The sequence below is a fragment of the Schistocerca piceifrons genome, chromosome 3, assembly GCF_021461385.2.
Source record: "Schistocerca piceifrons isolate TAMUIC-IGC-003096 chromosome 3, iqSchPice1.1, whole genome shotgun sequence".
Classification (NCBI taxonomy): Eukaryota; Metazoa; Arthropoda; class Insecta; order Orthoptera; family Acrididae; genus Schistocerca; species Schistocerca piceifrons.
The window spans coordinates 947,707,715-947,720,092 of record NC_060140.1 but is presented as its reverse complement, the minus strand read 5'-3'; the positions used below and the strand labels follow the sequence as shown (position 1 = coordinate 947,720,092).

Below are 12,378 nucleotides of genomic sequence, written 5' to 3'. Positions count from 1 at the left end.
AACGAACAATTAAAACCTTCACAATTGCACAAAATTGTCAAACCTTTATACGACACATCAAAGATTAAAATCTACAAAAATACCATTAGAAGAATGACAAGACAATTATAAATGTTCAATTACAAATTCTACACTTGCAATATAGACTACAACAATACTACTGTCTACTAGTTTTACTATGAAAAGAATTCCAAGGGACGATCCGAAGCGGCGGTCGCCACGTGCATGGGGGCTTAACTAAAAAGAAAAGACTAATATTAATGAATAAACGCAATAATTTTACTAGCTGTATGACCGGTTACTAAGTCTCGTAACCGGTTGGACCTGACTAGTATTAGCACGCAATCTGACTGCATAAAATAAAAATAAAGAATGACAAGGAATTTCCATTAACACAATTGATTAATTAAGTCCCCTGCAACTATAAAAGCAACGAAACAACAAAGCACAAGTGTAACTGTTCTGTGTGTGGTAGTGTGACTCAACGTACATGTATCTGGCTCTGTTCTTTCTCAATACGACAAAATATTTTAAACACCATTTACAATGAATTAATTGAAAAACTAGAAGTACTATAATTGCACATAGAAACCAGAATTACAAGTCTAATAAAGGAACATGAGCCAGATGCTTTGTTGACTGTGAGCAAGAGGGATTGTTATTAAAGAAAACTATAACACCTATTTACCTCATTACATATTGACGAAAATATTCCATTACACCAGCATCATAAATCAAAAGCCCATCTCCTTTCTCAAATATATTCTGACAATTGCATCTTCTTCCATCTATACATTACACCAACCAAACAGTACAACACTCAGATCGTCTACTCTCTCATCCCAACAGAACAACAACTGCCCTCGACACCCTCTGAACTACTACAGCGCCCATTGGAGGCGGCGGAATAATAATCTTTGTCGCAATCTCTGGCGCTGTGCCTCAGTGTAACCACCTTTCAATAGTTCCGCACATCTGTTCGACGTCCCTTCTTGAAAACGGGGATGACCTGTGCCCTTTTCCAATGTTTTGGAACGCTACGCTCTTCTAGAGACCTACAGTACACCACTGCAATAAGAGGGGCAAGTTCCTTCGTGTAGTCTGTGTAAAATCGAACTGGTATCCCATCAGGTCCAGCGGCCTTTCCTCTTTTGAGCGATTTTAATTGTTTTTCTATCCCTCTGTCATCTATTTCTATGTATACCATTTTGTCATCTGTGCGTCACTCTAGAGAAGGAACTACAATGCAGCCTTCCTCTGTGAAACAGCTTTGGAAAAAGACATTTAGTATTTCGGCCTTTAGTCTGTCGTCCTCCGTTTCAGTATCATTTTGATCACAGAGTGTCTGGACATTTTGTTTTGATCCACCTACCGCTTTGACATAAGACCAAAATTTCTTAGGATTTTCTGCCAAGTCAGTACATAGAAGTTTACTTTCGAATTCATTGAACGCCGCTCGCATAGCCCTCCTCACACTACATTTCGCTTCTTGTAGTTTTTGTTTGTCTGCAAGGACTTTTTCATTAGATGCTGTTGGTTCTCGTTCTGCTGATGAGTAAGTTGCGTGAGTAGAACTTCCAGTGTAGGTGGGTCCTGGCCCACCGCCATTTTATTGTGTTATAACTAGGAATAACACGATAAATATATCACCATTCTCGACTTATTGACACTGCACTGATGCAAATAACTGTGTTACTGGGCGCCAAGTTGTAGATGAACACTTCATGGAAAATTACATAAAACGATGGCGCTTATACCAATGTCCAGGGAGTGCAAGTGAAAAGCAGACTTCCAGCGGAAATCAGAATCCCGTCGACGTACTAAGCCTAGTGAACATTCGTGTCCAACTTCCAGTATAGCATTCCGATTCCAAGTCCAGAGTGCAGCCAAATCAGTATCGAACAGCAGGTCCACTGCAGTGTAGCACTTCAAAGTTGTAGAGTAGAACATAGCGCGGTGAGAACTCACTTGAAGACGTCAGTTGCTGCATTAAATGAGGCTCCATAGCAGGCCCCCACAACCGCACAAGTGGTCGACTGTGAGGAGCGGACAAATTGAATAGCTGGGCGGCGGCCATTAGAGTGGTAAACTGACGCGCGGGGTTCGAATGTTTATACATCGCTTTTGGTTATAAAATGCCTTCCCTTGAGTTAGGTCACAAACATAATGCCTCATTTAAATACGTTACTACAATATACTTCTTAATTTATGTACAAACAGCAACTAGTCACTGTTTAAGAATTTATCTTACGTACTACATGGAATCTGCCGTAGCTAAAAGTTATGTACTGGACCCCTAGCAGTTTTCGTAGTTCATTTACGATAGATGTACGCAAAATGCATCAAAATACTCTAAGATTTGCCCACTATATTAATAGATATTTTCTGATTCTGCCTTGCTTTAGATTTTATGACGAGAAGTGCGTTATTTATGGCATAGTGCTTTGGCAACTCACGATCAAATTATCAAGTTTCAACCTAATCTAGACCGTGAAAACACTACCGATCAGCCAACTTTCTTCAAAATGATCAGAACATATAAAATGGTATTCTGTCGGTCGGAAATCTAGCCTTCTGACAGCGTGTAACCATTTTTGTAACAGCTGTGGTTTTGAGAAATGAAACCTGCAAATAGATGCACAGACATTATGCTAATACCGTGTTACAAAATCATTTATTAAGTGCACTGACATACAAAACAACTTAAAATATTCACATATCGGTGAAATGTAATACTCGTTCCTTTCTCGAATTTATTTGTACAATTAATCGCTGCACAACTCTTCACCATTGTACTTCTTTTGATTGGAACGTACAGACGGTAGAATTATGAGTAACAAATACTGTATGTACGCCCCAACAAATATACAACGTTGAATCAGGGTTTTCATGAACAGTCGCTGGCTGGAGTGGCCGAGCGGTTGTAGGCGGTACAGTTTGGAACCGCGTGACCACTACGGTCGCAGGTTCGAATCCTGCCTCGGGCATGGATGTGTGTGATGTCCTTAGGTTAGTTAGGTTTAAGCAGTTCTAAGTTCTAGGGGACTGATGACCACAGGAGTTGAGTCCCATAGTGCTCAGAGCCATTTGAACCATCTTCATGAACAACAATACTACACAACACACCAGACTACAACCACTATAATGGCGTCCAGCCGAAGGTTCAAATTATCCCGCGACTGCAGCGCCATCAGTGAGTCTAGTTATTTTTTACAAGGTCTTTGCTCCATAGTTAACCGGGCCGGCGGCTGGGGTCGCGGTACAGTGTGGGCGGCCAATCGCTGAGTGTTATGGGTGACCAATCGCGCGCGCTCACACGAAGCCGACCTGTGATGTTAGTAGGGGGCGGTGCAAGGACAAGTGCGGCCGACGATGCATTTTTTGGCCGCGCGTAATGGAGCGCACTGCTGGTCGGCGCGGAGATTTAATAGTGGTGAATACCATAATTCCCTTCCCCACCCGTTCTCAATCTGAGCATGCCGTCCGTCTCTAATGGCCTCACCGTCGACGAGATGTTAAACCCAGATCTTCGTTTCTTCTTCGAGTATTGGAGGACCATGGTCAAATACAGCTGTTAAGATTGTATATTAAAAATGAAGAAATTGCTCCAGCTGTATTTAAGGTGTCGATTTTATTTTGGCAACTAGTTTCAACGTTGTAACTAGTTGCCAAAATAAATCGATTCCTTAAATACAGCTGGAGGAATTTCTTGATTTTTAATATAAATTTATAACAGCTGACGTCCCACTGTCTTCCATTTCAACTATGGATGAACGAAGGTTAGGATTTTAAGTTTTCTGCGGTTTCTCTAAAACTCCTAAGGCAAATGCTGGGATGGTTGCTTTGAAAAAGCAAACCACTGTACCACCTACGTTGCAACTAAGACTTCATCTACATCTACATCTACATTTATACTCCGCAAGCCACCCAACGGTGTGTGGCAGAGGGCACTTTACGTGCCACTGTCATTACCTCCCTTTCCTGTTCCAGTCGCGTATGGTTCGCGGGAAGAACGACTGTCTGAAAGCCTCCGTGCGCCCTCTAATCTCTCTAATTTTACATTCGTGATCTCCTCGGGAGGTATAAGTAGGGGGAAGCAATATATTCGATACCTCATCCAGAAACGCACCCTCTCGAAACCTGGCGAGCAAACTACACCGCGATGCAGAGCGCCTCTCTTGCAGAGTCTGCCACTTGAGTTTGCTTAACATCTCCGTAACGCTATCACGCTTACCAAATAACCCTGTGACGAAACGCGCCGCTCTTCTTTGGATCTTCTCTATCACCTCCGTCAAACCGATCTGGTACGGATCCCACACTGATGAGCAATACTCAAGTATAGGTCGAACGAGTGTTTTATAAGCCACCTCCTTTGTTGATGGACTACATTTTCTAAGCACTCTCCCAATGAATCTCAACCTGATACCCGCCTTACCAACAAATAATTTTATAAGATCATTCCACTTCAAATCGTTCCGCACGCATACTCCCAGATATTTTACAGAAGTAACTGCTACCAGTGTTTGTTCCGCTATCATATAATCATATAATAAAGGATCCTTCTTTCTATGTATTCGCAATACATTACATTTGTCTATGTTAAGGGACAGTTTCCACTCCATGCACCAAGTGCCTATCCGCTGCAGATCTTCCTGCATTTCGCTACAATTTTCTAATGCTGCAACTTCTCTGTATACTACAGCATCATCAGCGCAAAGCCGCATGGAAATTCCGACACTATCTACTTCTTTATTCACAAAATCAATTTCATTTTTCGGCAACCCATTTTTATGGTAATGCGTGTTATTATGTACGCCTTTAACTTCAATGGCCACGTAGTCTGCAAGACATACGGAGGGCTACATCTGCGTCTACGGAACTGCTCTACAGTTCACAAAGCCTCTTCCAGACTATTTCTCGACCGTTCCTCTCTCGAATACAACGTGGGAAAAATGAAGAACTAAATCTTTCTGAGCGATCTCATTTTTCTCTTATTTTTCTCGTATATTATTACGCCCCCTGCCAGGCACTTCAATGTGAAGTAGAGAGTAGTCACGTGGATGTAGATGGTCATTTTTCCCTACGCAATCAACAAAATATTTCCGCTTTCGGAGAAAAAAGTTGATGAGGATTGAAACACGTATGTTATGTAGCAGCGATGGCGAGGCATGACAATCTCTGACCAGAGAGTTATTTATCGCTGCTAGTCTGCGCTTGACCGCGCGAGAGTTCTGTTGCATGTAGGGAGTCAGTAGTAGTAGTTGCTAGTTGCACTCAGTCAGTGCTAGTAGCGCGCAAGAGACAGTCGGAGTTGTGTGTGAGGAGTCGGCGGGCGTCGACATGGCCCTCTGGTCAAGATTCAGGAAGAGGTATATTTTTTAAATAAGGTAATGAAGCAGCATTGCGCTCATCTGATAATGTAATGCATCTTAACTGTAATTAATTTGTTCAAGAATCGCCCCAATAATAATTTTGTTTTCAAACCAAGCATTTTTAAGAAAACCATCATTTGAATTGAAAGAAAGTCTCCCATGCATTTCCTTAAAGAAAAGTTTCACTTAAATTCAAAGTTTCACAGGGCCTAAGATCGACATTTCGGTCTATTTGCATTTTCATTGTCACTGAGATTTCATTATCATTTAATTGTCTTACATTTTTGTGGGCAGCTTACACTTGGTTCAGATTGCTAGTTCTCATTTAATTGTCATTGTCAATAAATTATTTTATTTGCTGGGAGGTTACACTAGGTTCTATTCTCGTTAACATTTAAATATTGTCTTTCAAATTTCTCTGGGGAGGTTACAGGATAGAAGCAGGGATAGCGTTCATGATGCCATTTTAGCAGCTATGGCTACAAAAGTTAATAAAACAGTCAAGACGGCTAGGAGAGCGTTTCTGCTATATAGAGCAGATAAGATGTTCTTAGCATCTCACTTAAAGGCTGAACTGATGTCACTTAGTTCCAGCAAGAGCGACGTAGAGGAATTATGAGGAAAGTTCAAGCAGATTGTAAATCCTGGTCTCGGGAATTATGTGCCTAGTAAGTGGATAAAGGATGGAAAACTTCCACCATGGTTTATTAACGAAATTCAAAAGTTGCTGATGATGGACTACGAAGATAGATACGAGAAATTAGGGCTCGTATGAAGGCATACAGACAGTCGTTTTTCCCTCGCTCTATTTACGAGTGGAACAGGAAAGGAAATGATTAGTAGTGACACAGGGTACCCTCCCCCCAGCACCGTACGGTGGCTTTCTGAGTATTTGCGTAGAATAGGATGTAGATATAGTTTCTGCAAAAAGCTTGTGTTTTAATGACTGCCGGCCTAGCTCATCATATCCAGGACGCTCCTCCCGCTGTTTCGGGATATTACAAAACAAGCTGCCTGTTTTTGAACCAATCAGTCCTCATTTATAATGTCCACTGGTTTTGTTCGTTTCTTGATACTGATTTTGTGTAGGTCTTATCGACTGTTTTCGCAATTATTATTCATAGTTTGTTTCTGTTTACTGTTCTTACATTCCCTCGCCCCTTACAGGCAAGAGTGAGTTCTCACAATTATAATAAGCCACTCTTCATCCATAAATTTATCAAGCGCAGCGTCAAATGTGCCCACTTGTCTTGATATACCACTTCAAGTTATCTGTTTTTGTGTTTTCAACGTAAATTTCTATACGAGGTGCATTCAAGTTCTAAGGCCTCCGATTTTTTTCTAATTGACTACTCACCCGAAATCGATGAAACTGGCGTTATTTCTCGACGTAATCGCCCTGCAGACGTACACATTTTTCACAACGCTGACGCCATGATTCCATGGCAGCGGCGAAGGCTTCTTTAGGAGTCTGTTTTGACAACTGGAAAATCGCTGAGGCAATACCAGCACGTCTGGCGAATGTGCGGCCACGGAGAGTGTCTTTCATTGTTGGAAAAAGCCAAAAGTCACTAGGAGCCAGGTCAGGTGAGTAGGGAGCACGAGGAATCACTTCAAAGTTGTTATCACGAAGAAACTGTTGCGTAACGTTAGCTCGATGTGTGGGTGCGTTGTCTTGGTGAAACAGCACACGCGCAGCCCTTCCCGGACGTTTTTGTTGCAGTGCAGGAAGGAATTTGTTCCTCAAAACATTTTCGTAGGATGCACCTGTTACCGTAGTGCCCTTTGGAACGTAATGGGTAACGATTACGCCCTCGCTGTCCCAGAACATGGACACCATCATTTTTTCAGCACTGGCGGTTACCCGAAATTTTTTTGGTGGCGGTGAATCTGTGTGCTTCCATTGAGCTGACTGGCGCTTTGTTTCTGGATTGAAAAATGGCATCCACGTCTCATCCATTGTCACAACCGACGAAAAGAAAGTCCCATTCGTGCTGTCGTTGTGCGTCAACATTGCTCAGCAACATGCCACACGGGCAGCCGTGTGGTCGTCCGTCAGCATTCGTGGCACCCACCTGGATGACACTTTTCGCATTTTCAGGTCGTCATGCAGGATTGTGTGCACAGAACCCACATAAATGCCAACTCTGGAGGCGATCTGTTTAACAGTCATTCGGCGATCCCCCAAAACAATTCTCTCCACTTTCTCGATCATGTCGTCAGACCGGCTTGTGTGAGCCCGAGGTTGTTTCGGTTTGTTGTCACACAATGTTCTGCCTTCATTAAACTGTCGCACCCACGAACGCACTTTCGACACATCCATAACTCCATCACCACATGTCTCCTTCAACTGTCGATGAATTTCAATTGATTTCACATCACGCAAATTCAGAAAACGAATGATTGCACGCTGTTCAAGTAAGGAAAACGTCGCCATTTTAAGTATTTAAAACAGTTCTCATTCTCGCCGCTGGCGGTAAAATTCCATCTGCCATATCGTGCTGCCATCTCTGGGACGTATTGACAACGAACGCGGCCACATTTTAAAACAATGCGCATGTTTCTATCTCTTTCCAGTCCGGAGAAAAAAAATCGGAGGCCTTAGAACTTGAATTCACCTCGTATTGTTGTATTCACCAACATACAAGTTGGCAGGAAGCGAAGACCCTGGGGTGGTCACAGGGTGTTTACACTGAGGTGACAAAGGTCGTGAGATACCTCCTAACATCGTGTCGGACCTCTTTCTGCCCAGCATATTGCAAGAACTAGACGTGGCATGGACTCAACAAGTCCAGCTGAGCCATGCTACCTCCATAGCCGTCCATAATTGCAAAAATGTTGACTTCGCCGGATATTGTGCACGAACTGAGCTCTCGATTGTGTCCTATAAATGTTCGATGGAATTCATGTCGGGCGATCTGGGTGGGCCGCGCGGGATTACCCGAGCGGTCTCAGGCGCTGTGCCCGCCGGGTGGCCGAGCAGTTCTACGCGCTATAGGCTGGAACCGCGCGACTGCTGCGGTCGCAGGTTCGAATCCTGCCTCGGGCATGGATGTGTGTGATGTCCTTAGGTTAGTTAGGTTTAATTAGTTCTAAGTTCTAGGGGACTGATGACCTTAGAAGTTAAGTCTCATAGTGCTCAGGGCCATTTGAACCATTTTGAATCAGGCGCTGTAGTCATGGACTGTGCGGTTGGTTCCGGCGGAGGTTCGAGTTCTCCCTCGGGCAAGGGTGTGTGTGTGTTTGTCCTTAGGATAATTTAGGTTAAGTAGTGTGTAAGCTCAGGGACTGATGACCTTAGCAGTTTAGTCCCATAAGATTTCACACACATTTGAAATTTTTTGATCTGGGTGGCTGAATCATTTGCTCGAGTTGTCCAGAATGTTCTTCAAGCAAATGGCGTACAGTTGTGGCCCAGCGAGATGGAATCTGTGATCCATAAATACTCCATCATCGTTTGGAAACATAAAGTCCATAAATGGCTGCAACTGATTTCCACGTAGCTGAACATAATCATTTCCTATCAGAGATTGATTCAGTTGTACCAGAGAACCAGTACTTTACATGTAAACACAGCCCACACCGTTATGGAGCCACCAGCAGCTTACACAGTGCCTTGTTAACAACTTCATCCATGGCTTCGTGTGGTCTAAGTCACTCGAAACCTACCATTAACTACTTGTGAAATTGGGACTCATCTGACCAGGTCACGGTTTTGCAATCGCCTGGTGTCTAACTCATATGGTCATGAACTCAGCACAGGCGCAGCGGGAGATGTCAGTAGTGGGGCAAGGCGGTTTCTACCCCAAAGTACTGTTATCCAATATGGCGGTCGTGACGCAAGTACGTGGCGCCATGTGACGTCAGCTGATCATGCAAGTGCCATTATCCAAAATGGCAGCTTTTGGCGGGAAGATGGGTCAGTTGGGCTACCTCTACTAACCTAAGAAAATGGTGGGAAAGTAAGGGCACCTCCACTAACCTAAGTAATTCTTCCTAGGAACCGGACATAAGTCTTTACTTAAACAATTAGAACCAGTACCACAATCAAGTGTGTTCACCATCCTCCTGGAAAATGTGTGTGAATTTTGCTCTAAGAGCTTACTCCTGTAGCTGAGGTGAGTTAGTATCGTGTCACCCCCACTGGAGACTGCTCATTCAATTCAATTATAATTTTTATAAATTTGGCCAGCCGGAGTGGCCGAGCGGTTCTAGGCGCTACAGTTTGGAACCGCGCGACCGCTATGGTCGCAGGTTCGAATCCTGCCTCGGGCATATATGTGTGTGATGTCCTTAGGTTAGTTGGGTTTAAGTAGTTCTAAGTTCTCTGATGACCAAAGAAGTTAAGTCCCCTAGTGCTCAGAGCCATTTGAACCATTTTTTATAAATTTGTTTAAATTTGCTCAAATTTCTTTAAATTTGTATAAATTTGTTTAACTTTGATCAAATTTGTTTAAATTTATTATCTACCCACAGCTTTAGTGTCGTGTTACTGCCACAAGAGGCTGAGATATAGGTGGTCCATGTTTTAGTAGCTGTATTACATGCACTCTTTCAGCTCTGGACATATGTCTTTATTTAAGCAATTAGAGGCAGTACCACCATCATATAGGTAAGAAAAGGGGTTCACTACACTTTCAGACACCTAGTTTCAACTACTTTTCAAGGTCACCCAACCATATTTCCTACACACATTGAGGGACGGATGTCACCCAGTTTATTTATTTACGCTGGTACAAAAACTCACCTTGCCAGTGGTCTAGAGGGGGGGGGGGGCGGGAATTGATGTGAAAAAGGGATCAGCCTGTTCTGGGCTGTTGGAGAGAGGAAGGAGCGTATTTTATTTATTTTTTGAACAATTTATTTAGCCACAGATTTCACCTAATTTATTTACTTATTATGCTGTTGCAGAACACTCACAGTGACGTGCTTGGGGTCACAATATACAGTTTGCAGACCTGGAAACTACTTTTAAATAATGCATTATGCTGATATCCAGAGACGCAAACAACTCGTAAGTTACTCAAATAATCCAGTACACACCATGCAGACATGCAGACTACTCGTAGATCACTGAAATAACGCATTCAAACACCTGAAAATAATTCAATGCACAAACACACAGTGCAAGTAAAAAAATGCAACTTGCCAGCCACTTGAACCCTGATTCTACTGGATGGAAATCCTAAGTCCACCTCCTAACACATAGAAACTTAAGTAGAAGGTTAAGTTAGTGTACTTCATTTATTTTGCTTGGCAAGCTGACTCAATTATCCATCCTAATTAATTAATCATAAAGATTGGTCCTAATTTCACAACTATATGGATAGTGCATGGTCGAAGTAGAAAGGATATAAAATGTAGACTGGCAATGGCAAGGAAAGCGTTTCTCAAGAAGAGAAATTTGTTAACATCGAGTATAGATTTAAGTGTCATGAAGCCGTTTCTGAAAGTATTTGTATGGAGTGTAGCCATGTATGGAAGTGAAACATGGACGATAACTAGTTTGGACAAGAAGAGAATAGAAGCTTTCGAAATGTGGTGCTACAGAAGAATGCTGAAGATTAGATCATATAACTAATGAGGAGGTATTGAATGGGATTGGGGAGAAGAGAAGTTTGTGGCACAACTTGACTAGAAGAAGGGATCGGTTGGTAGGACATGTTCTGAGGCATCAAGGGATCACCAATTTAGTATTGGAGGGCAGCGTGGAGGGTAAAAATCGTAGAGGGAGACGAAGAGATGAATACACTAAACAGATTCAGAAGGATGTAGGTTGCAGTAAGTACTGGGAGATGAAGTTGCACAGGATAGAGTAGCATGGAGAGCTGCATCAAACCAGTCTCAGGACTGAAGACCACAACAACAACAACATGCATAGCGCTGCAGAAGGAGGGCTTAAAATCAAAAAAAGTAACTATACCATAAAGCTTGCGTTATCCAGCTGGAAAAAAATTCGTGATACCACACCAAACTTACTCAAATATCTATCCTAATTACGTAATTAATCACAAAGATCCGCCATAATTACACAAATGTATGCACAGTATAATAAAGATTTATACCACTCGAAACCAGCAACAGAAACACTCAAACTCTACCCAACACCTACAAGCTAGGGGTAAAAACGTCCAACTGACTAGATCCTGGTGTTGGACAGAGATGAATTTAAAAAAAGTGTGTTACCTGCAAGAGTATAGCATATCCATTTTTGACGTCAGACACCACTACACACAGGTACTAAAAAAAAAATTGCCCTAACCAAAGCCAAAACAAGCTATAACAGCTGATGGAAAGAAAAGCATCACAGTACTGGGGGCAATCGTCATCCTAAAAGACTGCATTGTCATCCATGTACAATCACAAACTATGAGATAGAGCTACTACACTTACAGTGTCGTGGCCCGTGTAGCCCCAGCCGCAAGTCTCGCTGAAATGCCTCGCGGCGCCAAGGCGAAAGTCCTGCTTTTCCCCCCAAATGCATCCTGTTCGTCTAAAAGTATACTGATGACCGATAGGTTTACCGTTAACAGTCGCAAGTAGACAGTGCTTTAAATCATATACAGAACACGTGGCTGTATATGAGTCGAACGAAGACTATGTCATGCAACTGATGCATCCTGACAGTGGAAAAATTGACCAGCAGCAACTTCTCCCCCTCTAGAATCCATCATAAGTCTATCATTAAATCGTACCTCGTCACAGCTCCATCTCAATCGATCATCAGCTACTGGACATGCTAATAATACCTCAAACACCAAATATTGACATGAGTGAGTCACAGGCATATAAGAATTGAATCCAACAAAGAAAAAAAAACAATAATTGTAAAAGAAGACAGCAAACAGGATGGACTGACTGATTATACATAGACATAAATAAATGAAACTCATTAAAATTTTGTCATAAGAAATTAGCTACTTTTGCCACAGCAAACAATGTACCATTATACATTAGGCTCATTACCGACAATGAGACTTGTAACTTTGCTGCTGTTGGTCACTGG

General features: G+C 42.5%; 1 protein-coding gene across 1 annotated transcript in view; it reads left to right on the top strand.

Annotated features, from left to right (window-relative positions):
* The window catches only part of LOC124789252 (solute carrier family 22 member 7-like), a 136,723-nt gene that overhangs the window by 13,129 nt on the left and 111,216 nt on the right, over positions 1-12,378 (top strand). The window lies entirely within an intron of this gene.